Consider the following 26,441-nt stretch of genomic DNA (forward strand, 5'->3'; position numbering starts at 1 on the left):
GTGAGTCACGTGGGTATACCCAAGATTGTATCTCCCACCCCTTTCCCTTGTGTTTTCTCTACTTCCTTCTGCCATTCTATGAAGTGTTTCTTCTCCACTACGCCCCTTTACCATGCTGAACTGATTTGGAGTGAGCTGACTATGAACTGAAGCACCAACAAACTATGAGTCAAAATAAATATCTTCTCCTTTAATTTGTGAATTTTAGTTATAACGTCTCACTGACCAGAGTATGATGCATCTTCCATTCTTAGTTCAGTATTACATTTGTGATGGCAATTGTGAATAGACATAAATGAGTATCGGGATGCAAATTTTACACTGAGGTATAAACGTCATTTTCTTTGGATATAATCCAGAAGTGTGATTGCTGGTTATAATTAAATTTTTCAAATAATCTTCATAACATTGACTATATGGCTATACTAATTTTCTAACCACAACAATGTACATGGCTTCATTTTTTCCACATCTAAGTAAAAAGTACATATCTTATGTCCTTTTGATAATAGCTATTCAAGCAGTTATTAGATTAAATTTTTAGTTTACTTTTGCAAATTTTATTAGAACATGCTTATTGTAAGTAATGCTTACATTCATCCTAGGGAGTAGGTATGTTTACCTAATAAAATGATTATTTTTATTGCCCTTCCTGTCCTGTCTTTTCTCCCACCTCTTTCTCTAAGGCCCCTTTTCCACTTTTGCTTTTTTAGTTCAAGATTTTACATATAATTGTTGCATTCAGTGTACATCTTTGACACATGAGCAAAACATATCTTAAATATTTTTATGTCTACTCATTTTCCCTCCCAGCACTCTTCATCTCTTGGTGTCCTGTCCATTTGCAGAACAATTTCCCTGTTTCCTTTCACCAATCTTTTACAGTGAATCCTTGAGATACAGCTGGCTTCACATACAAACAATGGGGGTTATGACAAGAATTTTAAGTTTAATTTATGACTAAAGTGTTGAGTAACAACCAAATTCTGGTGTCTTGTGTGGCTGTATATAAAGGTTAGCAATGCCAGCAAAGCATATATAAGCATTCATATGTGCCCAGATGTGCTGATTTTTGCACATGATTTTGGTCAGTGTTTTATATAATAGTTTTAATAATTGCTGTCAAAATGGCTCCAAAAAAGATTTTTAAAAAGTTAAAGAAGAAAGATTAGGTAAGAATGCAATCACAATAAAAAGAAGGGGAAATTATGGAGAAATATGAGAGTGGCACTCATGTGACTGGACTAACTAATGTGTACAGCATGTCAAAACTAATTGTCTTGACAATTTTATAGAGAATGTTTTGTATAAGGAAGCTAGTGTTGCTGAAGATGTTACTAGAATTAGTTAGTCATGATCAATAGTGTTAGATGGGATAGTAAGGGTATTACTAGTGTAGATAAATTAATGGTAGATGACAAATTATAGGTTTTCTGAGTCTATAACTTTTGAAAAAATAGGTCCTCTGATGCAGACCTAGTAAAGAATAATCTCTCAACAAAGGAAAATGGTGAAACATTTCATGCAGTAAAGGGTAGTTTCACAATTTTAAATTTAGAGCTAGGTTTCCTACAGTAAACAGGTTGGTAAAGCAACCAGCACTGATAAAAAAAAGACTGGTGAAAATTATACCTCTTTCAAACAGTGACACAGAGAAAAGGCTTTTGTGCTCACTAAGTTTTCAACTGTGATGAAACTGGTACTTGCTATACATACATTACCCAGAAAGAAAAGAAAATGCCAGGTCACACACCTATAAAAGTCTCTGTGCCAATGTGAGTGATAACCTGAAAATAGTCTCTCTTGATTTATCACCCTGAGACCCCTCGCGCTCAGAAAACAAAGTCATGAATACTAGGCGAGGGGTCATACGGAGATCTAATGCAAAACCTGGGTATGAAAGAGTACTTTTTCTTAAATGGATCAGGGAAGCTTTCTGTCCTACCATTAAGAAATATCTAGAGAACAAAGTTTTACTACTCAAAGCTCTCCTCATGATGGACAATTCTCCTGTTCATACACAAGATTTGCAAGAAAAATTGGCTGAAGAATTCCATGATTCTCAGTCGAGTTCCTTCCACCTATTACAAATCCTCTACTGCAGACTATGGGCAAGGAGGTTATAGCTAATGTTAGAAGTCATACATCAAGCGATTGCTATACATAGCTCCTGAAGTGCTTCCAGAAGTCTCAGATACAGATTTAACCCTTAAAGAGTTCTATAAGGAACATTAAATTATCTTTTCCTGTGTGGGGTTAATTGAGAAATCATGGGCCATTGTCTCTCTAAAGACTTTGAGATCTGAAAAGAAGAAACTGTGGCCTAATATTAAATAGGGGATAGATTTTTGAAGGCTGTGTAGAGAGACTGATTCTTTAATTGACTATGCGATTAATGACATTGTCACTGTTGCAGAGTCCACGGGCTTGCAGATAGACAATGGTGATATTGAGGAACTGGTTAAGAACACTCAGAGGAACGTGTCTGCAGAGGAACTTCTTTCCGACTGAGCAATAGAGAATGCAGCTAGGGAGTTTTCTGAAGAGTAGGGGAGGATCAACCATCAATGTAGCAAAGTTCTGAAATAAAGGAAATTCTGAACAAAATGGGCAGAGCTACAAACATATGTAAAGCAGACCCATCCAGAAGGAGAAAAGGCCAATCATTGCATTTCCTTGCTTAATGACACAGCAAGTCATATCATGTCATGTCAAACTACAGAATAGTGTTAAAGAAAGTGAGATACACACAATCTTAAACCAGTTTGTTCTGTAAAGGTTGAGAACTAAGGAGTCAAAAGCAGGTCCCAGTGGGCTATAAACTATCCCAAGGAGAGAAAGGACCCCAGAGAGCCAGATTCCTGATGTAATTAGAAAAGGAGACTCAAGTTTGACCAATAAACATTTTACTTTTTATGTTCCTTTCCAACTCGCCAAAGATGTCAACTTGAATGGTGAATACAGTATAGAATTATTGTTTCTGGTAAACTAGAAACATTTTATAACTTTTTGGTGAGTAGATTAGAAAAAGTTATTGGTGCTTCCGGTAAATTGTGCACATTATGCAATACTTTTTATTGTGAAAAGTTTAGTTAAGGGGGGCTTTGGGAAGTTTGGAATGCATTACGGGTATTTCCATTATTTCTTATGGGAAAAATTATCTTGATTTATAACCACTTTGTGTTACAGTCAACTCTCAGGAAGGAATTGAGTTTGTATGACAAGGGTCCACTGTATTTTGTTCTTTACTTTTCTTTAGATTTCTCATATGAAAGAAAATAAGCGTATTTAAGCATTTCTGTATGATTTATTTCATTTAACATTGTTTTCGAAGTACATTCATTTTCTTATAAAGGACTTAAGTTTACCTTCTTTAGAGGCAACTAGTATTTCTTTAGGTACAGATATCACAGTCTCTTTATTCGTCTGTCTGTTGATGGACATAAAGGTTGCTTCCAATATTTAGCTATTATGAGTTATGTGGCTATAAACATTATTATCCATGTATTGATGTAATACAATATTGTTAGCTATGTTAAGCAGATACCTAGAAGGAATTAACTGAATTAGTTATATTAAGGATCATTTGATGCATGTGCTAGTCATTTATATGTCTTCTTGCAATGTCTATAAGTATCTATTTAATTCTTAGTTCAGCTTTCAAATGTATTTTTTTCTGGTATGGATTGATTTCCTTATGTATTTTCAGTATGAACCATAGATATATTTTGGTAAATTTCTTCTCACATTTTTCAATTTTGATTGTTTCTTTTGCTATTCAGAAATTGTTCACCATGATGAAATACAATGAATTTACTTTGGCTTATGATACCTGTGTTTTTGTGTAATATTCAGTAATTTCCCAAAACAATGTCAAGGTCAGTAGCCCTATGTTTTGTTCTACTACTTTTATGTTTTAAATCATATGTTTACTCCTAAGTCTTCTTTTTAAAACAAAGCAAGACAAAAAGAACTATAAAAACTAGTACAGAATTTCAAATCAACTTAACAGGAGATTAATGATGGTTGCAATATTGCATATAGTTAGCTGCAAAGTGGTTACTCAGATCACAAGATACAGGCCTGAAAAAATGATCAAATAATGAAAGCAGAAACTATTCTTTTGATGAACTAAAAGAGATTATTAGTATGATTATCTTCTATTAGTAACATGATTAGTAGTATGATTATATATATATATATATATATATATATATATATATATATATGTCCTTTCTTTTTCCCTTTCCCCATTCCAGTTGTTCTTTCCTTTTAAGAAGTTTATTCCTCTTTCACAATTTCTATTGTACATTTTGGGTCTTATTTACTCTTTCAGTTTTAGACACTAAGAAAACAATGCGATGCTTACACATGAGTGTGATTAATTTCACTTATGAGTATGGTCTCCAGTTGCAGCCATTTACCTATATAAGCTTCAAGTTTATCCTTCTTATATCTGAGTAATACTCCATTGTATAAAAATACTACATCTTTTTAATGCATTTAGCAGTTGGTGGACATTTGGGTTGTTTCCAAGATTTAACTACTACAAATTGTTCTGCTACAAAATGAGTATACACATATCACTGTGGTATGATGTTTTTAATTCTTTGGGGAAAATATTCAGAAGAGAAATAACTGGCTCAAATTAGATTTACATGCCTAGTTTTTTGAGAAATCTCTGCACTGGTTCCCACAGTGGCTGTACCAGTCTACACAATCACCAACCATGGAAAATTATTCCCTTTCATCCACAGCCCCACCAGCATTTGTTACTGGTTGGTTTCTTGATGATGGCCATTCTTTCTGGAGTGAGATTGAACCTCAGTGTTATTTTAATTTGAATTTATTGAATGATGAATGATGATCATTTTTTTCATATATTTGTTTGCCATTTTGTATTTCTTCATATCAGAAATGTATATTCATCTTACCAGCCCATTTTTGGACTGGATCTTTGAACTGGGAAGTCTTTATTTTTTCAAATCTTTATGTCTGAGGAGCAAAAGTCTTTTGCCTAAAGTTTGCTAAAGATTTCTTCCATTCTGCAGGTTGTCTTTTCACTGTGTTGGTAATGTCTTTTGACATACAAAAATGTTTTTAATAAAATGAGGCCCCATTTGTTTGTTCTTTGAAATACTTCCTGTGCTGTGGATTTTTTTCAAGAATTCTCTGCCTACTCCAAAGTCTTCAAGATTTCTACCTAGCTTTTCTCCAAGTAGATTTAGTGTTTCTGTTTTAATATTTAAATATTTGAACCGTTTTGACTATTTTTAGTGCATAGTAACGACATGTGTCTAATTTTAGTCTTCAGTGTGTGGAAATCCAATTTTCCAGCACTATTTATTGAAAAGACTCTTTCTTCCAGTGAATATGTTTGGGCCCTTTGTCAAAGATAAGTTTAGCCCTAAACCTTTCTGAGCTGATTTTTATATATGGTATGAGATATGTATGATGATAGATGTGTGTTTTCAATATATGGCTTTTTATGTTGTAAGATAACACCCTTCTGTAACTGTTTTATAGAGATTTTAGAATCATGAATCAGTTAATTTTATAATGTGTTTTTTTCTTATAGTAATATGATATGATTTTTATCTTTCATTATGTAAATGTGGTCCATCATATTAATTTCTTTATGGTGAACTATCTTTGCATACCAGGTGTAGGTGTCCCTTAGTCATGATGTTGTCTAATTCAACTTGCCAATGTTTATTTGAGGATTTCTGTATATGTTTATCAGGGAATCACCTATAGGTTTACTTTTAATTGGCCATGATGTGACTGTCATGCTGAACTCATAAAATGCGTGTAGAAGTTCTCTTTCTTTTTCAAGTTTTTGGGAGACCTTAAGAAAGACTGATGTATTCATCCTTTAATGCTATGATTTGAGTACTGATTTGATCCCCTGGTATTTCATTGTTCTCTTCAGACTTTCTATTTTTTTCTTCAATCAATTTTGGTTGCCTTTATGTTTGTACTAATAATCATCTGATTTGTTGCAGTATAATTGCTCTTTATAATTCATTATAATAATCACTCAGTTTTGAGAACTACATTTGAATGTATCCTTTTCAATTTATGGTTTTATTTGAGTTTTTCTTCTTTGAATAGATGAACAAATTCTAAAAAATCTAGTCTTAGTCACAATAATAAAGAAAGAAAAGCAAATATTTTCTTCATGTTTACTTATGCATGGAAAGTTCTTTCTATGGGAATTAATATATATTTTGGCATTCATAATTATTTGACTTCTTGAAATTTTATTGAGGAAAAAGAAAATTAATACTGTATTAGTGTGTCATATTTTCTCTTCTTTTTCCAGGTTTAAAATATTTCTCATAAGTTAGATTTCTTTCCTCATTTCTCCTTAAATTCGGGGAAATACTTTTAGTCCAAACAACTATCATTATATAGCAAGACATACATTTTATGAAATCAAGAATTATAACTTTAGTATGATATATTAAAAGTGTTTAAGTCCACCATTTAATCAAATATGGAATCTGATTTCAAAAGAAGACAATTACTATATTAAAAATCAATGGAAATTATTGAATATATACTTGGAGAGAAAAAGTAAGAAACAACAAATGAGATTCAAATACATATACCATAAAGTAACTGCAAAACACTTAGATAGTAAACTTTAATGACCACTGAAGAAAACTAGATAAAAGAGAATGACAGTGAAAAAGACAAATTTTAATGATATTGGCTTCATCCTTGATCTTTGCAGAAAATTAAAATAGAAACCTATAAAATGGACTAAAATGAAACAAATTAAGAAAGATGGAATAAAAAATAATGAAATACAGAAAAATTATATAAACATAGAGACTGAATCAGTTAAACTTATTACGAAATGAATGTTTGAATAATAAAAGAAGCTGTAAGATTTGGTTTCATATAATTCATTAAGAATAAAGAAGACAACGAAGAGTCTTTTAAAATAAAAAAATGAAAATTTTATGTTCAAAGTTTGTACTTGAACTTAACAAAAAAGTTCTAATAGAGGAAAATTTACCATAGGACTTTGATTCAAAGAGAAAATCTTTTTATGCAAAATAATGACTTTCAAAATATAAGAAAATCAGTAAATATAACAAATTGAAACTTTTGGTTTTTGTTATAGATGATATATTCATCAACATATTGGGAAATTGGAAATTGTTCAACTGGACTGTTAGAGTTACAACCAATTGTAGAATGACTACCTTGGTGGCTTATCTGAAGACCATTATTATTATTATTATTATTTGTCTTTTTCCTTTTCATCGGTACCAGGGATCGAACTCACGACTGCCTGCTTGCAAGGCAGGCGCTTATGCCGCTGAGCTAAATCCCCAGTCCCTTATCTGAAAATTATTAACAGTGGTAGTCCAGAGTAAGAGCAGAAGACATAATAAGAAGAGCTCTATAGAGACTTGGCCCAGATCTATTTAATACTGTCAATCATGACCTAGATAGCAACATTCAAAATACAATGACTAAGGCCAGTGAAAGCAACCTGAACCATTGTAAGCTAAACAAAGGTATGATGGGGGGAAAATAGCAAAATATTTGTTAAATAAAAGCTATTGTTCAACAAATATAAACTGTAAAATATTTTATACTAACATGAGTGTTCATTCCTTCATGTGAACATAATTTAAAAATACTTAGATTAACATGATACTTTAAAAGCCCATATAATGTTTTTGCAATGAAAACTGACATTAAGCACTATGACTCATAAAGCATAGGTTAGACTTAAGTTTAAATGAAACACATCTTGAAAATTAAATCAAAAAGGCTACAAAATGCAAGAAAATGACAACTATTTTGCAAAACTACGTGTAGAATCCACAGGTAATAGTGAAGTATTCAAAGCTGACACTACCCAAGGTATTACTTTTGAACATGGTACTTATCTACTGCTATTACTTTGAATGTCAGACTATAAGAGAATTAATTGGATAGATTAGCAAGAGAAGAATTTTATGCTTTAGGTATTAGAGACAGGAAGCTTTGGTTAATTCAGTCTGCAAATGTTCTAGATTAGGGTTATGTGAATTTTTGCCTGGGAATATTAGTCAAATTTTCCACACTCTAACATATACCTATCAAATAAAAGTGTGAATGGTTTAGTTTTGCTTATGGCTTCAGTCTGTGCTGTGTCTGTACTATGACAGTAGTGAGTGGTGTAACAAACTTGCACATTTTTGGGGAATGTGGGGAGTAGAGCACAGGAGAAAAACACAAATAGCAGATACACTTTCCAAAGCCCTATCATCAGTGATTCCCTACCCAGTGGGTCTCACCACCTAATAACACTTCCAACTATGTACTTAGAGTATGGAGTTAACTTTTGATGAGTCTGCCACCATGATAAAACTACTTCTCCAGGAATCTCTTAATCCAGTCAAATTGACAAGCTTATCACATCACAGTAGGCTAGATCATGTCTTGTAGGTTCTTCCGGCTTTGAGATTCAGAGTAGTGGATCTTTACTAAAATATCTAGAGATGAAAACTTTTTGAATTCATTACCTACCCAACTTGTTCTGACATATATTTATTTAGGTAGAAACAAGCACCATGACATCCAGTGACTAATACCAATATTTAATCCTCTCTTCTTGCGGGCAAGCAAGAATGACTATTCTTTTAAACAATAAAACATGACAAAGTTTTATTGTTATATAATCTAAATTTAAAGTCAATTTATTTAGGACTTTTGTATATAAATAGATACTAAATTAATAAAAATGGTACTGAGTTGTCAGTCAAGGTAGACTATTTGTGCTGATCAGAACATAAACATTTTGGAAGAGAATATAAAAATCAGTTAAAAGGTAATGCAGTTCCCAAACAACTTTAGGAAATATTTCCCCCATTTGACTTTCTAATGAGAAAATAATCTACATAGTGAAATCTTCAGCCTTGTGAAACCCTGAGAAAAGAATATAAATATGTTATATCAGGATTCCTGACATGAAGATATATAAAAAGATTAATGGGAGTTCATTTTGATACTAAATTTGTGGTAATTTATTTAGAGTAGGAAGTTAATATAGTAGATTCACACAGTAAAAATCTAAGGATTTAAGGATTTAGGAGTGGTATTTCACAAATAAATCACCAAAATTTTTGATATATCACAAATAAATATACTTTATTTTTCTGATGGAATTTTTGATCTTACTACTACCTAAACTATTTGATTAAGTCAAATAAGGAATAATTAATATCACAGGGTTTTACAAATTAAACATCAAATTTCTAATTTCAGATTTCTTTGTATATGCAACTGTGACTCTACAGACTTGTCCTTAATTTCTTTATTCTTTCCAACACATGTATCCCTTTGACTACCCCTTTGGATTCATAAGTTGGATCATTATTGGGTCCTATAAATTCCTGATACCATTTTGTGTTTCTCAAGACTATCTCTTACATCTGTATAGCTTTACATGTATATAGCCTTACATTTATAAAGTCTACATTGTCACATTTGTTTACAAATGAAGTTAGACAACATTCTTCAAATCATTGAACATCTGTAACTATAGCTGAAGTTCACTTAATGAAAAGGACTTTGGATTTCATTCTATATGATAATGGAGTCTTGAAGAAATTTAATGTAAAGGAGTATCATAATTATGAATTTTAGAAATAGACCTCTAGCTTTGAAGTGGGAGAGCAGGAAAAAAAAAAAAACTGGAGAACAGTTCCATGAAAAGCTTACAGATTTATTCTCTGGATGGAAATAGGAAGAAAACAAAGCTAAAACAGATATGGAAACATCAGTCCTCATATTTAAACTTAAAGGAAATTAGCAAATCTTGGAAACTCATGTTTTTAGATTAAACATTCAGATTGACCTTGGATCCTTTTACCAAAATGAAGAATTTAGGGGAAGGAGAGGCTTGTGAAGGGTCTGGTAAGTTTAACAATGGACAATTGAATTAAACAGTCTTTTAAATCAGTAGGTGCATTGTTTTCTTAATTGTGCCTGCTGACAAGGCATATGAAAGAGAGTGTATGACATGACAAGAAAGGAAGGACAATAACAAACCGGCAACACTAATTTTTAGGTATTGCAGAATAGAAGACAATGGGTAGTTTGGATAGGAAAACCGAATCCATGTGAAACCTGAAATATAAACAGCAATGTAAAAGTTAGGTTATAGGAAATAAGGGGATCCTTTTCCAAATGGGAAGGGGATCAAGAGAGGACGGAGAAAGATTGGAGAGGAAAGCGGTTAAAAAGAATTGAGATGTTATGCAGATGTACCAACTACTAACAAAAACATAAAATTGTACTCTAGAATGTGTACTAATAAACACTGAAACAAATTAAAACTAACTGTGGACTGGATATGGCTCAGTGGCACAAGCAACCTGGCTGGTAAACACAAGATTCTGAGTTCAATTACTAGTGCAAAAATCAAGACAAAAAACTAATTGCAATATCAAAACATTTTTACAGGTGATACAGAGCAAGAGGATGAAATTCAAGGTGAAGGTTGTAGGCATGTTGAAATATCAAGAAAGAAGGTGAAAATTATCATTTTGTGCAACTTTGGATTGGCATTTATCATGTATCACAGTAAAATCTTTGCATATAGGTGTTAATAAATAAGGCAATACCCAGAGAATCAAGAATGAGAGACAAGGGGAAAAGGAAGAATTTCAGAATTTTTCAGTCCTTCGAAATTATTGAATAAGGTGAGAAAGTGATATGAAATGGAGAAAAGTGTTGATTAGAAATGAAAGATGACTTCTATTTTTATCCTCTTCCCTTTATTCTTTTATTAAAAGTGCACTCCATGGATCCCTCCTCCATTTCTTTGTCTTTGGAAACAAAGACATCAATTTTTCACAATTTTCCAACAACATTTAAATGATTCACTCAGTACTCTGGTACTAATCTTTGTCTGATAGCATTGTGTAACAGCAAAGAATGTCATGGAAACAAATTGTCTTTGTTAGTAATATTGGATTTTAAATTCATTTGAACAAATTTCTATCCAAATGAACATGCAATTTAAGTTTCTTGACTGCTTATGACTGGTTCATTATCAGTATATGTGTCATCCTACACATTTCACACTGATGCTGCAGATGTGACTTGAGTCTCTAGAGAATCACAAAATAAGCATTAAAACAATGCTGGTTTTTTTAAACAACTTGAGACGTACTGGAAATGGGCCCATTTCCCTGGCTTCTAAACAGCTATGACCATCTCCATTTTGTCAAATTCATTTTGGAATGGTTTCATTATTCTTCCTTTATATATATTTATTCCTTAATGCTTTTTTTTATTGTTGTTGTGTTTAAATGCGTTTTCTGAAAGAAACTTAATTTGCAAAGCATGGATCATAAAACAAAATAAACAGTCCTAAAATGAATAAAGTGTTTTCCCCTCTAATAGTCACTTCATTGTTTATCTATTCTAACAGGCAATGTAAGATGAAGTTACAGTTTTTGGTTGTCTCATAATATTACATAGATATAGAGGATATAGATATAGATATAGATATAGATATAGATAGATATATATTTCCCCATTAGAAAATAAATTTCTATCAAGGATTAGATATATAGTAACTACTTTGCTATATATGTATCAGATAGATTCTTGCATTCTAAATTAGACCTGGCTGGAAAGACATGGGCTTCCAGTTTTATACTGTCCACTGTTATAGAATTCACGACTGGGTTTATTTGAAATGTAGAGAATTAAGTTTGTTCTTCATGAGACATTTCTGAATTGAATGTGAGTGGAGTAAGTTGGGTGATGATTTGTTACTGTCATGCTCATTTGTTCTGATGTCCTTGACTGGATTACCTCATTTTGGTTGCTCTGATTCTGTTGCATAAGTAGATAAAGAAATTTATTACATAAAGCATCCACTTATGGACACAGTGGCTCAATGTACAGTATATAATGAAAAAAATAAATAATTAGAAGAAAAGAGATATCTTGAAATTCTGAAAGATGCTAAAGACAAATCTGTATTCAACAGAGAACTTGGGAGTCTCATCAAGTTATATCTACTGTTAAATTTAGTGGACAAATTGCCATGCACCAGACCCCCTCAAGGCATAATAGACAAAGTGATATCCATCCACATTTTTAGGAGGTAATTAAGGTTTTGGGCTCAACTAGTATGTTACAAAGATATATAGTTTATCTTGGTAGTATACAAAAGAGAGATTTTTTGTAAAAAATCTTTTAAATGAAAACTATGAGTAAGTTCTTATGACATAAATAAAAGAATCAAATAGAATTTCATATTTCATTTAGAATTCTGATAAGAAATAATTCCTTATGAATATATTTAACAATTGAAAATATCTTTACAGTAATGGAATTTTGACTAAAAGTCAAATAATGAAACTTGTTTGACTCTGTCAACTTATTAAAGCAAACATCTAATGTAAAAGACTAAAAGCATTAACCAACCACACAATCTTTTACTCATAGAAAAGGTACCATTTTTATGTCATATAGTCAGTTAAGAAGTTTAATTATAGAGTAGTTAGAACAACAACCAATGCAAAAAATAAATTGTCTTATAAAACGTATGACAGAATTACTAAATTTTTGCTTAAATCCTACCTAGATTTTAATTTGACCAACAAACAAAGGCTTTTATATAAAAGAGAAAGAAATTACGCTTTAATCTACTTTATAAGTGTGTACCTAAACTAGAGTAACTAAAACAGAAGATCTAAATCAAACTGACAGAATGTTCAATGTTTATTTTAGAATAATATTCGCTTTATTTTACATTTTATCTTAGCCAGAAGGCTGAGAAGTGATAAGCTTTTTTGAAATGCAAAATTATAAGCTGTGATAAAACACCATGCTTTAAAATACTGTAATATCTTTCTTTGTCTTATTTAAGAAAATGATAGGTAATCTTTGATGGAAAAATCAGAACATTCAGAATGAAGTACCTTATATATTTTGGTCTAAAAAATAATGTTATAGAGGTATAGCTGTGAGCCAGTAGTACTGTGGGCTGGGAGGAGAAACAGGAAATGACCTTTCCATGAGCCAACAGTGCACTGTCTGTGAGACAAAAAGAGCCAGCCTCCTCTCCCCAATAAGCTACCAGTTAACCCAGAGGAACATAGAGCTGATAGTTTGGAGGTACCAAAACAACTTAATACCTATATTATTGGATTGACTTTATAGGCCTAAAACCATTAGTCTGAGCATCTATTTAGAGCATAACAATATGAAGTATAGCAACTATTGGGGAGTTTCTTCTGTCTTGTTTTTGAAATCCACAATCATGTTCTATTTTGTTTTGCTGTGTTTTACTATTTTGTTTTATTCAATGTTTTATTTTGATTAGCTTTACTCTGTTCTGTTTTATCTGATTTTATTATGTCTGATGATCTGGGCAGCAATTTTGAACATAACAGGAGGCATTATGTAGCAACGGTTGATTTCCTATTATCTGTTTTAAAGTCTTATATCACTTTCGCTATTTTATTTTATTATTATTATTTTTTAGTAACAGGGATTGAGCTCATGACCTAGTGCTTGCCAAACAGGCGCTTATGCCACTGAGCTAAATCCCCAGCTCCTCACTGTTTTATTTTGATTGGCTTTATTCCATTTTATTTTCTTTGCCTTTAAAAATAAAAAAAAAGAATAATGTTATATAAATAAAAGTTTAATACAAGTAAGTTGATTATAATATAGCTGGACTTTAAAAGAAAAACAAGTCACTTAATTATAGAGTAGTTAAATGATATTTTAAACATAATGTATTATATTTAAAGAAATCATTTTTCAAAGCAATTTATGTACGTGTAGGTGAATTTATTATCATGTTCATTATATCAGAGAAGTATGATGAGGTTTTTTTTTTATATGAATCCAAAATCAGTTTTTTCACATGCCTTTCAAATATGAATGATGGAAAATTTACAACCTAAAGCACTAGCATGTACAGTATATATAATATATATATATAATATATAGTTGTGCCACTTGTTTTTATAAAATTCAATGCAAATATCTCTGATATATTTTACAGTTTTTCTATTGCATGTCTAGAGTTTTAGAAAAAAGTAGAAAAATTAATTTGCATTCATCAACATATAGACTGATATCTTAAATACAATTGTTTTAAGTAGTTTTAAAGTAAAGGTATCATATTAGTAATTATAAATTATCTGAAAAAGAGTGAGTTTATGAAATATTTAATTCATCAATTAAACAATTTCCTTACCCAATTAACATATACATGATTTCTTCATACTATTAATTTTCATTTGTGTCTTACCTTTAACTCCCATAGGAGGTAACTAAATGCCCTAAGTACCAGTTACACTCTGTAATTGTAGAATATTAAATTGGAAATTCATAACATGGTACTCTTCTTAGCAATAAAAATAACATAAAATATTGTATGCATTGCTTTATGATATGCAAAGAATCTAAATTGTTTCCCAGAATTAAAGAAATTTAGATAAGCTAAATGATTCTACTCTGATGAATATCTATATATGCATCATACTAGTATATTGACTTAGAATTTTAGTGTCAGCTTTGTATTTGATGCAAATAAACCTCATGATTAAACATATCAATAAACTTCTTTGTCCTAGGATCATACTTTGCTACTGAAACTGACTCTCAGTTTATGTACTTGGTAAAATGCCATCTTTATCGTTGTCTATAAAATGCATTAGAGATTTAGGTTTAGAGTTTCGATTTTTGAGAAATGAGTTGAAACTGAATTTTAAAATTATATACCGAAAGGAAGTCTAATCTCTAGAAAGTTGTGTTATTTTCAAGGTTTTGAGACAATGCATAATTCTTTATGCATAATTATCTATAAATAGGCTGTTTCTACCTTAACTTAGAGATGACTCTTACTTATATGTTACAAAATTTTTCTTAAAAAGAACTTTGAGAATTAGGCAAAAACAGCATGATGTTTCAATTCTTATCCATTGTACTTTGGTATTTTATTTTTAAACTTCAACATTTTTTCTACCCTGTAATTTTAATGTCTAATGATTATGTTAGAAATAACATTATTTCTCCTCTCATCAGGTGCTTAATTATCAAACAACATAGGGGTCTTTTATATTACTATTTTTCTTTTATATTTTATAATGATATTAACCTGCTAGGACAATTATTTTAGGTATTGTTCCTATATACAGGTAACTCATTTTAACAGAAAGTTACTTCATCCTGACAATTATATGCCTCCTTACACAATCCCTTTTTAATAACTTAGTCTACCAACTTTTAAATTTTGATTCATGCTTCTTGCATTCCAGGTTATAGTTTTGTCTAGCTGCTTTTCAAAAATGCCTTTACTGTTAATCTCAGTTGGATATTCTCTTCCTAAGGGACTTTACTATGTATAATTGTATTATAACACATTCTGTGTAGCAGTTCAGATCTCTGAAATAGCCCCATGCATTCATTTCCATTGAATTCTGATGTGTTTTTATGGATCTTTATCATCATCCCCCTTTGAAAGTGTGTAAATGGACATTTCAACGTGAAAAGTTACAGGCTGCAGAATTTTAAATGTACATAGGAAAACACAAGAGAGACATTTCATGTGAACTGATATATTTTTCTTATTCCTGCAAGATCAGAAGGGTCTGAAAAGTCAAAGTTGATGGTTCTATCTAAGTTAAGAAGATAATTTGTGGGGAATCTAAGAAAACTTGAATTCTTAAAATTACATTCATTCATTCATTCATTCATTCACTGTTTTTTAAAAAATGTCTTTTAGCTGCCAGAATATGGAATTGTCATTGAAACACCCATTAAGCCATTTGAATTTGAATTCTTTAACCTTCAGTAATTAGATTGTAGAATTAGGATGACCTGAAGAAGAAAGGGAGGAAATGTTACAAAAATAAATGGTCATATGGATGGGCTAAATAAATGGTAGTTAGTAATATGCAAATTTTTACAGCCACACTGTTTAGGCTTAGGTATATTTACTAACTCTGCAAAGAGGCAAAGTGTAGTGTCAAGTAAAAATTAGTACTATATTTTTCATAAGATTATTATGAGATTTCAGGAGTTGATATGTATAGAAAATGTACAACATTGTGCTGCACATGCTTAATAAGACATTTAAAACATAACTCATAAAAATAGTTCCATCATTTTACACATTTTGGAGCTGCAAGAAAATGTATGTGGAAATGTAAGTGAGCAAATAGACATTCACGACCTTTGTTAAATAACTTTTGATGATTTTATTACATAATAATGCCATGAAACTTCAGTCAAAGTATGCATAACAAATAAAATTTCTACTTACGCAAAATTCACAAACCCATCTTGAGCCAATGTAAGGAATTTGTGCCTTACTATCTCCATGTTCTTCTCTTATATAACCACACTACATGACATAACATTGTTAGTTTATACATATTTTCTTTATGACTCCATGCGTGAAGAGATCAATTGGTAGGGACCTTACTCCATAAGTGAGATATGTCTATAATTAAGTTCTTTTGTAAAAATTTGCATCTAAAATAATATTTTTCTTTTTGCTTTAAAGACAATAAAACCCAACAAAACAAAACAGAATAAGGCCAGCCAAAACAAAGCAGTGAAATTGATATAGAACTTCAAAGCAGTATAATAGGAAAACCACAATGACCATCATACTATATCTTGTTATCTTCAAAATAGTTGTCCATTGCATCAGGAATAGGAAAATCAAACCAAAATAAAGCAATATAAAACCAATCAAAACAGAACATTGAATAAATTAGAACAATTAATTGGATCAAAAAAAAAAAAACGGTGAGAACAGTATTTTACCTCAAAAATAAGATAGAAGGAAACCCCCATATTTGCTATACTGCATACTGTCATCTAACAGATGCGCAGGAGTGCTCCAGGCCTGCAAAGTCATTCAGTTGCTTTTTGTATGTCAGTTGCTATCAAATCAGCCTGTTCTCTGAACCAATGGTTGCCTACAGGAGTGGGGAATGTTCTTGATTCTCAGTCCATGTACTGGTAGGCTCACAGGAGGTGCTGTCTGACTTCTCACTTTCTGGACCCCACATGGCTTGCACAGTTTATCAGAAAATGGGCTAACTGGCTTCTTGGTGGGCTCCCCCAATCCCAGCATGGCCAACTCTTGGGAGGTACTGACTTGTCTATTTCTGCATGGCTTGCCTAAAACAATATTTATTAGAAAAATTTAACTATCATGTATTCTATGTTACTAAATTACAACTACTACTGGACACCTAATATATATTGCTATTTCTGGAGATTGCAGATTTTTAAATTCTGTTACTTGAACTATACTACCCGTCTCTTTCAAATTATATAATTCTAATACTGAGAATTGAAAACAAACAATTTATTTAAAAATGTTTAATGTTCTGTTGGACATGGTGGTGGGACAAACTTGTAAGCCCAGCATTTGACAGGATGAGGCAAAAAGATATCCATGAGCTAACAGCCTACCTGGGATATGTAGTATGTTCAAAAAAATTCAGGTAAATGAGCTACATAATAACTCATATCATAAAATGTTTAATGTTCCCGCTGAATCTTAATTACTTTCTTTTTTTTTTTTATTTAAGAGGAAAAAGAGAAAAACACAAAACAAACCAAAGCGGCGTAAGGGTACACGCAATACAGAACTACAAAACAAAACAAAAAAACATAACAGTAAGAAATTACCTGCTAGTAGATTACACACTATCTTCTTGAAAATAGTTCCTCAAATCACAGTATCAAAGAACACAAGGTGGACATTCAAACAGGGAGACTGCAAACAGCTGTGTTCAATGTTCCAAAAACATTGATAAAGTCAGCTATTTAACACCCCCAAACACACTTGCTGTTATATCCGTTAGAGCTCTTTTTCTTTTTTTTTTCCCTCTCTTTTTTACAACAAAATTTACACATCTTGGATTTTATTACTCCTTAGTGCTTATTACTTTCTTTGGGGGGGGGTGAAGAATACAGTCAAATATGGCAAAACAAAGCTGTCAGTCAATACCAAGGATAGACATAGCACATGGTGTAGAACAGAGTACAAGTTTATCAACAATGGTTATCAACGTTGTCCCTTGTTTCCTTAAAAAGAATTGTCTATCTTATTAGATATTATAAAGTTGGACAAAACAGTAGAGAACAAGACCAATAAAACTTAGGCATTGTAAACATTACAGGACTTCCAAAGAAGACAATAGTCAAACCAGAATGGGTATCTTAGTGAATCTTATTGTCTTCAAAGTAGTTGCCTATGTCTTCAAACTTGATACTATCATATAGAATGGAACAGAGTCTAATCAGTCAAAACAAGATCGTGGGAGTACTACAGGACTTCAAAACAAGTTAATAGGAAATCGAAAAGAGTTACTATTTATATATCCTAATTTTTTTGAATTTTTTCTTTAATTAAGACAAACATAAGAAATGACTAAATAATTTTTTTTGAAACAATAAGGGGGAGATTGAGATAAAACAGGACATAACAATATAACAATAGAGGTCACAGCATGACTGTTTCAACAACCTAGTACTTCACCACCTTATAACCTGACTTAATAGTAGTTACCATAGTGTCTTTTTCCTTGAAATATTTGGATAAAACTTCATATACTCTAGCTTCAAATATTTTCATATCAAGAAGCCCAGAATAAAGCCTTTCTAATTAATGAGTGAAAACTTTATAAGGCTTTAAGGCCACCTAATGGGGAATCATGATTACCACATATTTTTATATATTTGAATCATTATTTACATTAGGGAAACTATTCGGTATTCACACATGCGAGATTGATTTATTTCACTAATGAGTATGGTCTCAAGCTGCGCCCATTTATTGATAAATATCTCAATGTGATCCTTCTTTATAGCTGAATAATACTGCATTGTATAGAAATACCACAACTTTTTTATCCATTCCTCAGTTGATGGGCACTTGGGTTGTTTCCAAGATCTGGCGATTACAAATTGTGCTGCTATAAACATAGGTGCACATATATCACTGTGGTATGAAGCTTTCAGTTCTTCTGGGAATATGCCTAGAAGTTGAATAGCTGGAATAAATGGGATTTCCAGTCCCAACTTTTTGAGAAATCTCCAGACAGATCTCCACAAAGGCTGTACCAGTCTACACTCCCACCAGCAGTGCAGGAGAGTTCCTTTTTCCCCACAGCCTCTCCAGCATTTGTTGTTGGTTTTCTTGATCCTGGCCATTCTTTCAGGAGTGAGATGGTATCTCAGTGTGGTTTTAATTTGCATTTCTCTAATGACCAATGATGATGAGCATTTTTTCATGTATTTATTTGCCATTTGCATTTCTTCATCTGAGAATTGCATATTCATCTCAGATGCCCATTTTTGGATTGGATCTTTGAATTTCGGAGGTCTGAGTTTATTTAATTCTTTATATGTTTTAGACAAGAGGCCCTTGTCTGAGAGAGAGTTCACTAAAATCTTTTCCCAGTTTGTGGGTTTTCTTTTCACTATGCTGGAGATTTCTTTTGACATGCAGAAACTTTTTAATAAGAAGTGGTCCCAGTTATTGATTCTGGGAAGTATTTCCCGTGCGGTTTGAGTCCTGTTCATGAATTCTTTACCTACTCCTATGTCTCCAAGGTTTCTACCTATTTTGTCTTCCAATAGATTTAGTGTTTCTGTTTTAATATTCAGATCTTTGATCCATTTAGATTTTAATTTAGTACATGGTGATAGACATGGGTCTAGCTTTAGTTTTCGGCAAATGGAGAGCCAGTTTTTCCAGCACCATTTATTAAAGAGACTGTTGTTCTTCCAGTGAACCTGCTTGGCTCCTTTATCAAAAATAAGGTGGTTGAGTGTGTTCGTAGTTGTGGTTGTATCTTCTAATCTATTCCACTGATCTTCAGCTCTGTTTTGATTCCAATACCATGTTGATTTTACTACTGTTGCTTTGTAGTATAACTTCAAGTCAGGGATTGTGATGCCTCCTGCTTTGTCTTTGCTGCTTAGAATTGCCTTTGCGATTCTAGGTCTCTTCTGGTTCCAGATGAAATTTAGGAGTGATTTCTCTAGATCTATAAGGTATGTTGATGGTATTTCTATTGGGATTGCATTGAATCTGTATAACAGTTTTGGGAGAATGGCCATTTTCACAATGTTTGTTCTTCCTATCCATGAGCAAGGGATGTCTTTCCATTTTCTGAGATCATCTTCAATTTCCTTTTTCAGTGTATTATAATTTTCACTGTATAAGTCTTTCACTTCTTTCATAAGAGTAATTCCTAAATATTTCATTTTTTTGCTTGCTAATGTGAATAGTCCAGTTTCTCTTATTTCCCTCTCTGTAATTTTGTTGTTCGTGTATAGGAATGCTATTGATTTCTGAGTATTGATTTTGTATCCAGCCACATTACTGAATTTATTTATTGTATCTAAGAGTATTTCAATGGAGTTTAGGGGGTCTTCTATGTAGAGTATCATGTCATCTGCAAACAATGATAATTTAACTTCTTCTTTTCCTATCTTTACCCCTTTCATTTCTCTTTCTTGCCTAATTGCTCTGGCTAGTACTTCCAGTACTATATTAAATAGGAGTGGTGATAAAGGACATCCTTGTCTTGTACCCGATTTTAAAGTAAAGGCTTTCAATTTTTGGCCATTTAGTATGATGCTGGCTGTTGGTTTGTCATAAATGGCCTTTATTATATTGAGGTAAAGACCATTTATTCCAATTTTCTGTAAAGTTCTTATCATGAATAAGTGTTGGACCTTATCGAAGGCTTTTTCTGCATCTATAGAGATGATCATGTGATTCTTATTTTTGGCTTTATTGATATGGTGGATTACATTTATTGATTTGCGTATGTTGAACCATCCTTGCATTCCTGGGATGAATCCCACTTGGTCATGGTGTATAATCTTCTTGATGATTTGCTGGATCCTATTTGCCAATATTTTATTGAGGATTTTTGCATCTGTGTTCATTAGGGAGATCGGTCTATAGTTCTCTTTTATAGTTGGGTCTTTCTCAGGTTTTGGTACTAGAGTAATATTTGCTTCCAGGAATGACTTAGGAAGGATTGCTTCCCTTTCAATTTCATTGAATAGTTTGAGGAGTGTCGGCATTAGGTCTTCTTTATATTTCTTGTAGAATTCTGCAGTGAATCCATCTGGGCCTGGGCTCTTCTTGGTGGGCAAGGACCCAATTACATTCTCAATTTCATTAGCAGAGATTGGGTTATTCAACAGTTTTATATCCTCTTGATCTAGCTTTAGTACTTCATATGCTTCTAAGAATCTGTCTATTTCTTCTGTGTTATCAAACTTTTGAGAGTAGAGGTTTTCGAAATAGGTGTTGATGATCCTCTGTATTTCTATTGGGTCTGTAGTGATTTCTCCTTTTTCATTTCTTATTGCATGAATTTGAGCTTTTTCTTTCCTTTTTTTAATAAGGTTGGCTAGGGGCTTATCGATTTTATTTATTCTTTCAAAGAACCAACTCTTTGATTCGTTGATTCTTTGGATTGTTTTCTTAGTCTCTATTGCATTGATTTCTGCTCTGATTTTTATAATTTCCTCTCTTCTTTTGGCTTTGGGCTTGACTTGCTCTTCTTTTTCTAGCTGTTTGAGGTGTAGCATTAAGTTATTTATTTGTATTCATTTTGTTTTCCTGATGTGGGAACTCAGTGCAATAAATTTTCCTCTCAGAACAGCTTTCATTGCATCCCACAGATTCCGGTAAGTTGTATCTGCATTTTCATTTTCTTTTAGGTATTGTTTAATTTCTTCTTTAATTTCTTCTGTGACCCACTGATTACTCAAGAGTGTGTTATTTAGTTTCCATGTGTTTGCGGAATTTTTGCAGTATCCTTTGTCATTAATTTCTAATTTCAGAGCGCTATGATCCGATAATATACAAGGGATGATTTCAACTCTTTTGCATTTGCTTAAATATGTTCTGTGAGCTAATATATGGTCTATTTTAGAAAATGATCCATGTACTGCTGAGAAGAATGTGTATTCTGATGTTGTTGGGTGGAACATTCTGTATATGTCTATCAAACCCATTTGTTCACAGGTGTGATTCAGTTCTGTTATTTTTTTGCTCATTTTCTGTCTGGTTGATCTGTCCCTTGGTGTCAGTGGTGTATTAAGGTCTCCTGTTACAATTGTGTTACTGATAATTTGAGTTTTCATTTCTGTTAATAATTGTTTTATATAACTGGGTGCTCTGGAGTTTGGTGCGTATATATTTAAGATAGTTATCTCTTCCTCTTGGAGTTTTCCCCTTACGAGTATGTAGTGACCTTCTTTGTCCTTTATGGTCATTGTTGGTTTAAAGTTCACGTTGTCTGCAAACAGAATGGCTACTCCTGCCTTTTTTTGGATTCCTGCTGCATGAAGAATTGTTTTCCATCCTTTGACTTTCAGTCTGTGAGTATCTTTCTGGGTTAGATGGGTTTCCTGTAAACAGCATATGATTGGATTTTGTTTCTTGATCCATTCTGCTAGTCTGTTTCTTTTGATTGGTGCATTGAGACCATTTACATTAATGGTTATTACTGTTAAATGCTGGTTAATTGTAGGATTGTTATCTCTCTGCTGTTGCATCTTTATCTTTCGGTTCTGTTTAATTATTTGCTTTGCTTAGTGGTTTTTTCCTTTGTGTATCTAAACTGTCTTTCAATATTTTTTGCAGGGTTGGTTTGGTGTTCATGAAGTTCTTCAGCTGTTCTTTGTCATGGAAGTATCATATTGCACCATCTATTTTGAATGATAGTTTTGCAGGATATATCAGTCTTGGTTGGAAATCATTTTGCTTTAGGATCTGGAATACTTCACTCCATGCTCTTCTTGACTTTATCGTTTGTGCTGAGAAGTCTGCTGTGATTCTGATAGGTTTTCCTTTATAAGTGATTTGTCTTTTCTCTCTGACAGCTTTTAATAATCTATTCTTGTGTTGGATTTCTGGGATGGTGATTATTATATGTCTGGGTGTAGTTTTATTTTGGTTATGACTGTTTGGAGTTCCATATGCTTCACTGATCCTGATGTCAGTTTCTGATCTCATGCTTGGGAAATTTTCAGCTATTACTTCTCTAAATATCCTCCTGACATCCTTCATGTTGTCTCCCTCTCTTTCATTAATCCCTATCATTCTTATGTTATTCTTCTTTGCATCGTCTTGCAGTTGTTGAATTGTTGTTTCCTGGTTCCTTGTTATTTTCAAAAGATCTTTCCTTTCCTGTTCACTAGCTGCAATCCTGTCTTCAAGGTCTGAAATTCTATCTTCACTTTCATTAAGGTAGTTTTTACAACTTTCAGTGGAGTTTTTTATTTCCTGTATATCTCTGTGCATCTGCATTATGTATTCTGTTTGTTTCTTATATTGCTTGTCTAGGGATTCTATCTTTTTGTTTAGTTCCTCCAATTTTTTATCTGTGTTTTCTTTAGATATATTTAGAATCTCTTTCATTTCTTTTATCATTTCTTCTTTTATCTGGGAGATTATTTCGAGTTTGAATTTCTTTAAAGCTTCCTGGAGTTGCTTGTCAATTTCAGTGGCTATTGTGTCCGATATATGAGGTGGATGGGATATATTTTCTTCTATATACATCGCTCCTAGGGTTTCTTGAGATGGGCTGGAGGTTTGAGGTTGTAATTTGGTCTTTCGTTTTGTCATTTTCCTATATTTCTGTGTTTCAAGTGTTATCTGAAAGCTTCCTCAGGATCTGTTGAAAATCCCCTTCTATGTTTGGAGCTACTGAGACTCTGGCGCCGTGCTACCCCAAGCCATTAGGCCTACAGAACTAGTGGCCCTCCTCTGCCTGCTCAGAACTCCGCAGTTCCAGACAAGCTGGGCCTCAGGGACACTGTGCGCCCACCTGCCCCTTGGAAGCTCCACAGTTCTTCAATCGCAGCCGGGTTAGGGCACTCACCACAGGCCGCAGTGCTTCAGGAACCTGTGGACCCTCCCTGGTTGCAGAGATATCCACAGTCCTCCAGACACATGGAGAGGCTGATGCAGGCACCCCAAATCTGCCCAGCTCCTCCTCTGCAGACCAATGGCCAGGCTCGGCAGCCAAACAGGCTGGGCTAGGCTGGTAGTGTGGGCCAGCCCACCTATGGGGAGCTCAGCAGGTCTCCAAGTGAAGCCGGGAATGGGGAGGCTGATGTGGAAGCCTCAAACCCACCTCTCTCCTTCACTGCACCTGGAAGCCTGAGGGAACTCCAGCAGTCTGGGCGCAGATATCCAGAGTCCTCCAGACACGCAGAGAGGCCAGTGAGGGCACCCCAGATCTGCCCAGCTCCTCCTCTGCAGACCTATGGCCAGGCGCGGCAGCTAAACAGGCTGGGCTAGGCTGGTAGTGTGGGCCAGCCCACCTATCGGGAGCTCAGCAGGTCTCCAAATGAAGCCGGGAATGGGGAGGCTGATGTGGAAGCCTCAAACCCACCTCTCTCCTTCACTGCACCTGGAAGCCTGAGGGAACTCCAGCAGCCTGGGCGCAGATATCCAGAGTCCTCCAGACACGCAGAGAGGCCAGTGAGGGCACCCCAGATCTGCCCAGCTCCTCCTCTGCAGGCCTATGGCCAGGCGTGGCAGCTAAACAGGCTGGGCTAGGCTGGTAGTGTGGGCCAGCCCATCTATGGGGAGCTCAGCAGGTCTCCAAATGAAGCCGGGAATGGGGAGGCTGATGTGGAAGCCTCAAACCCACCTCTCTCCTTCTCTGCACCTGGAAGCCTGAGGGAACTCCAGCAGTCTGGGCGCAGATATCCAGAGTCCTCCAGACACGCAGAGAGGCCAGTGAGGGCACCCCAGATCTGCCCAGCTCCTCCTCTGCAGACCTATGGCCAGGCGCGGCAGCTAAACAGGCTGGGCTAGGCTGGTAGTGTGGGCCAGCCCACCTATCGGGAGCTCAGCAGGTCTCCAAATGAAGCCGGGAATGGGGAGGCTGATGTGGAAGCCTCAAACCCACCTCTCTCTTTCACTGCACCTGGAAGCCTGAGGGAACTCCAGCAGCCTGGGCGCAGATATCCAGAGTCCTCCAGACACGCAGAGAGGCCGGTGAGGGCACCCCAGATCTGCCTAGCTCCTCCTCTGCTTAATTACTTTCTTATTCCAACTGTGTATGGCTGATACTATGGAAGCCTTCTAATGTCTAACTTCACCTCTGAATCTGAAAGTTTGAACTTAAATTGTTTTCATTAGTACTTGTGTGATAGCTCAATCTTGCTTTATTTTTCAAAACAAAAGATCTACTAAGAGGAATTGACAGAGAGTTCAAACTATCACTTCAGATAGCATCAACTGAGGAAATAATGCTATAATGCTCAAAGGAAGATAGACATTTTTCACTGCCATTTTCTTTGTGCCAAATGTATTTCTTTTTATTAGTTCTAGTGTTTGTTCCAAACCTTGTCCTTATGATAATAGTTGGAAAGGAAAGAAAGTGAGATCACACAATTAAGAATTTCTAACCAAAACAAAATAAAACAGCCCAGAACTCAGTTACTCGACCTAAAATTTGAAATAGGGAGAAAACACCTAGAGTGTATATTTTTCATTAGCAAAAATTTTGGTGATATGTCTATATGTGAAAATTTATTGAGATAGTTTGTATGATTAAATTGGTTATTTTGTTTTTGTGGCTTATAATATATATTTCCTGATTTACAAATTTTAAAATAAAAGGAACTTAATTCTGAGAAAGAGTTTGAACAGAAAGATATTAATCTATTTATCTCTTTAAAGGTTTAGAAAACACTTTCTGTAAAGTAAATATTAAAAAGAAGAATAAAAACTTGCAAAGTTTGGGATAATTAAATACAAGCTTGGGATAATTTTGCAAAGGATGACACACCAAAGAAGATGTGGAAACTGCAGCAGTTCCTAATGTACCTAAACCTGTCTGCAGACATTTGTGTCATTTGGAGCATTCTTTATAACAAACCAAAAGCAAAGAACTCCATTTCAGTTTCAGAGTAGAAATCTGACTTCTGTTTTATTTCAGTGCCTATCACAAATAATACTCTAATAGAAGTGAACAATCTTTTATGTAAATGTGATGAATTTAGCAGATTATGAATTTTAAAATTAAGTTTATAGTTGAAGCAATGGAACATCTATTTACTAATTAGAAATTGTTCCATCATTTCATAATATCTGTTCTGGCTCACCCCTAATGTTTTGCACAATAATAAGTATTTTATGTTAGTAGTAAAATTCAGTTAGTACAAAAAGTGAGAGCAATTAATAAAACATTTACATGTCTGTTCTTTCCTTGAATTACTTAAGCTACCAAGTTGTCTTTAAAGCTAAGGGGTGGATATGGTAGCTCACTCCTATAATTTCAGCACTCTTGAGACCAAGACAGGAGCATCATGAATTTGAGGTCAGCCTGGCCTACAAGGTGAGTTCAAGGCTGTTATGAATTACATAGCAAGACTCTGTCACA

Source organism: Cavia porcellus, unplaced genomic scaffold, assembly GCF_034190915.1.
Source record: "Cavia porcellus strain 051 isolate PalLab524CR breed Dunkin Hartley unplaced genomic scaffold, mCavPor4.1 scaffold_15, whole genome shotgun sequence".
Lineage (NCBI taxonomy): Eukaryota > Metazoa > Chordata > Mammalia > Rodentia > Caviidae > Cavia > Cavia porcellus.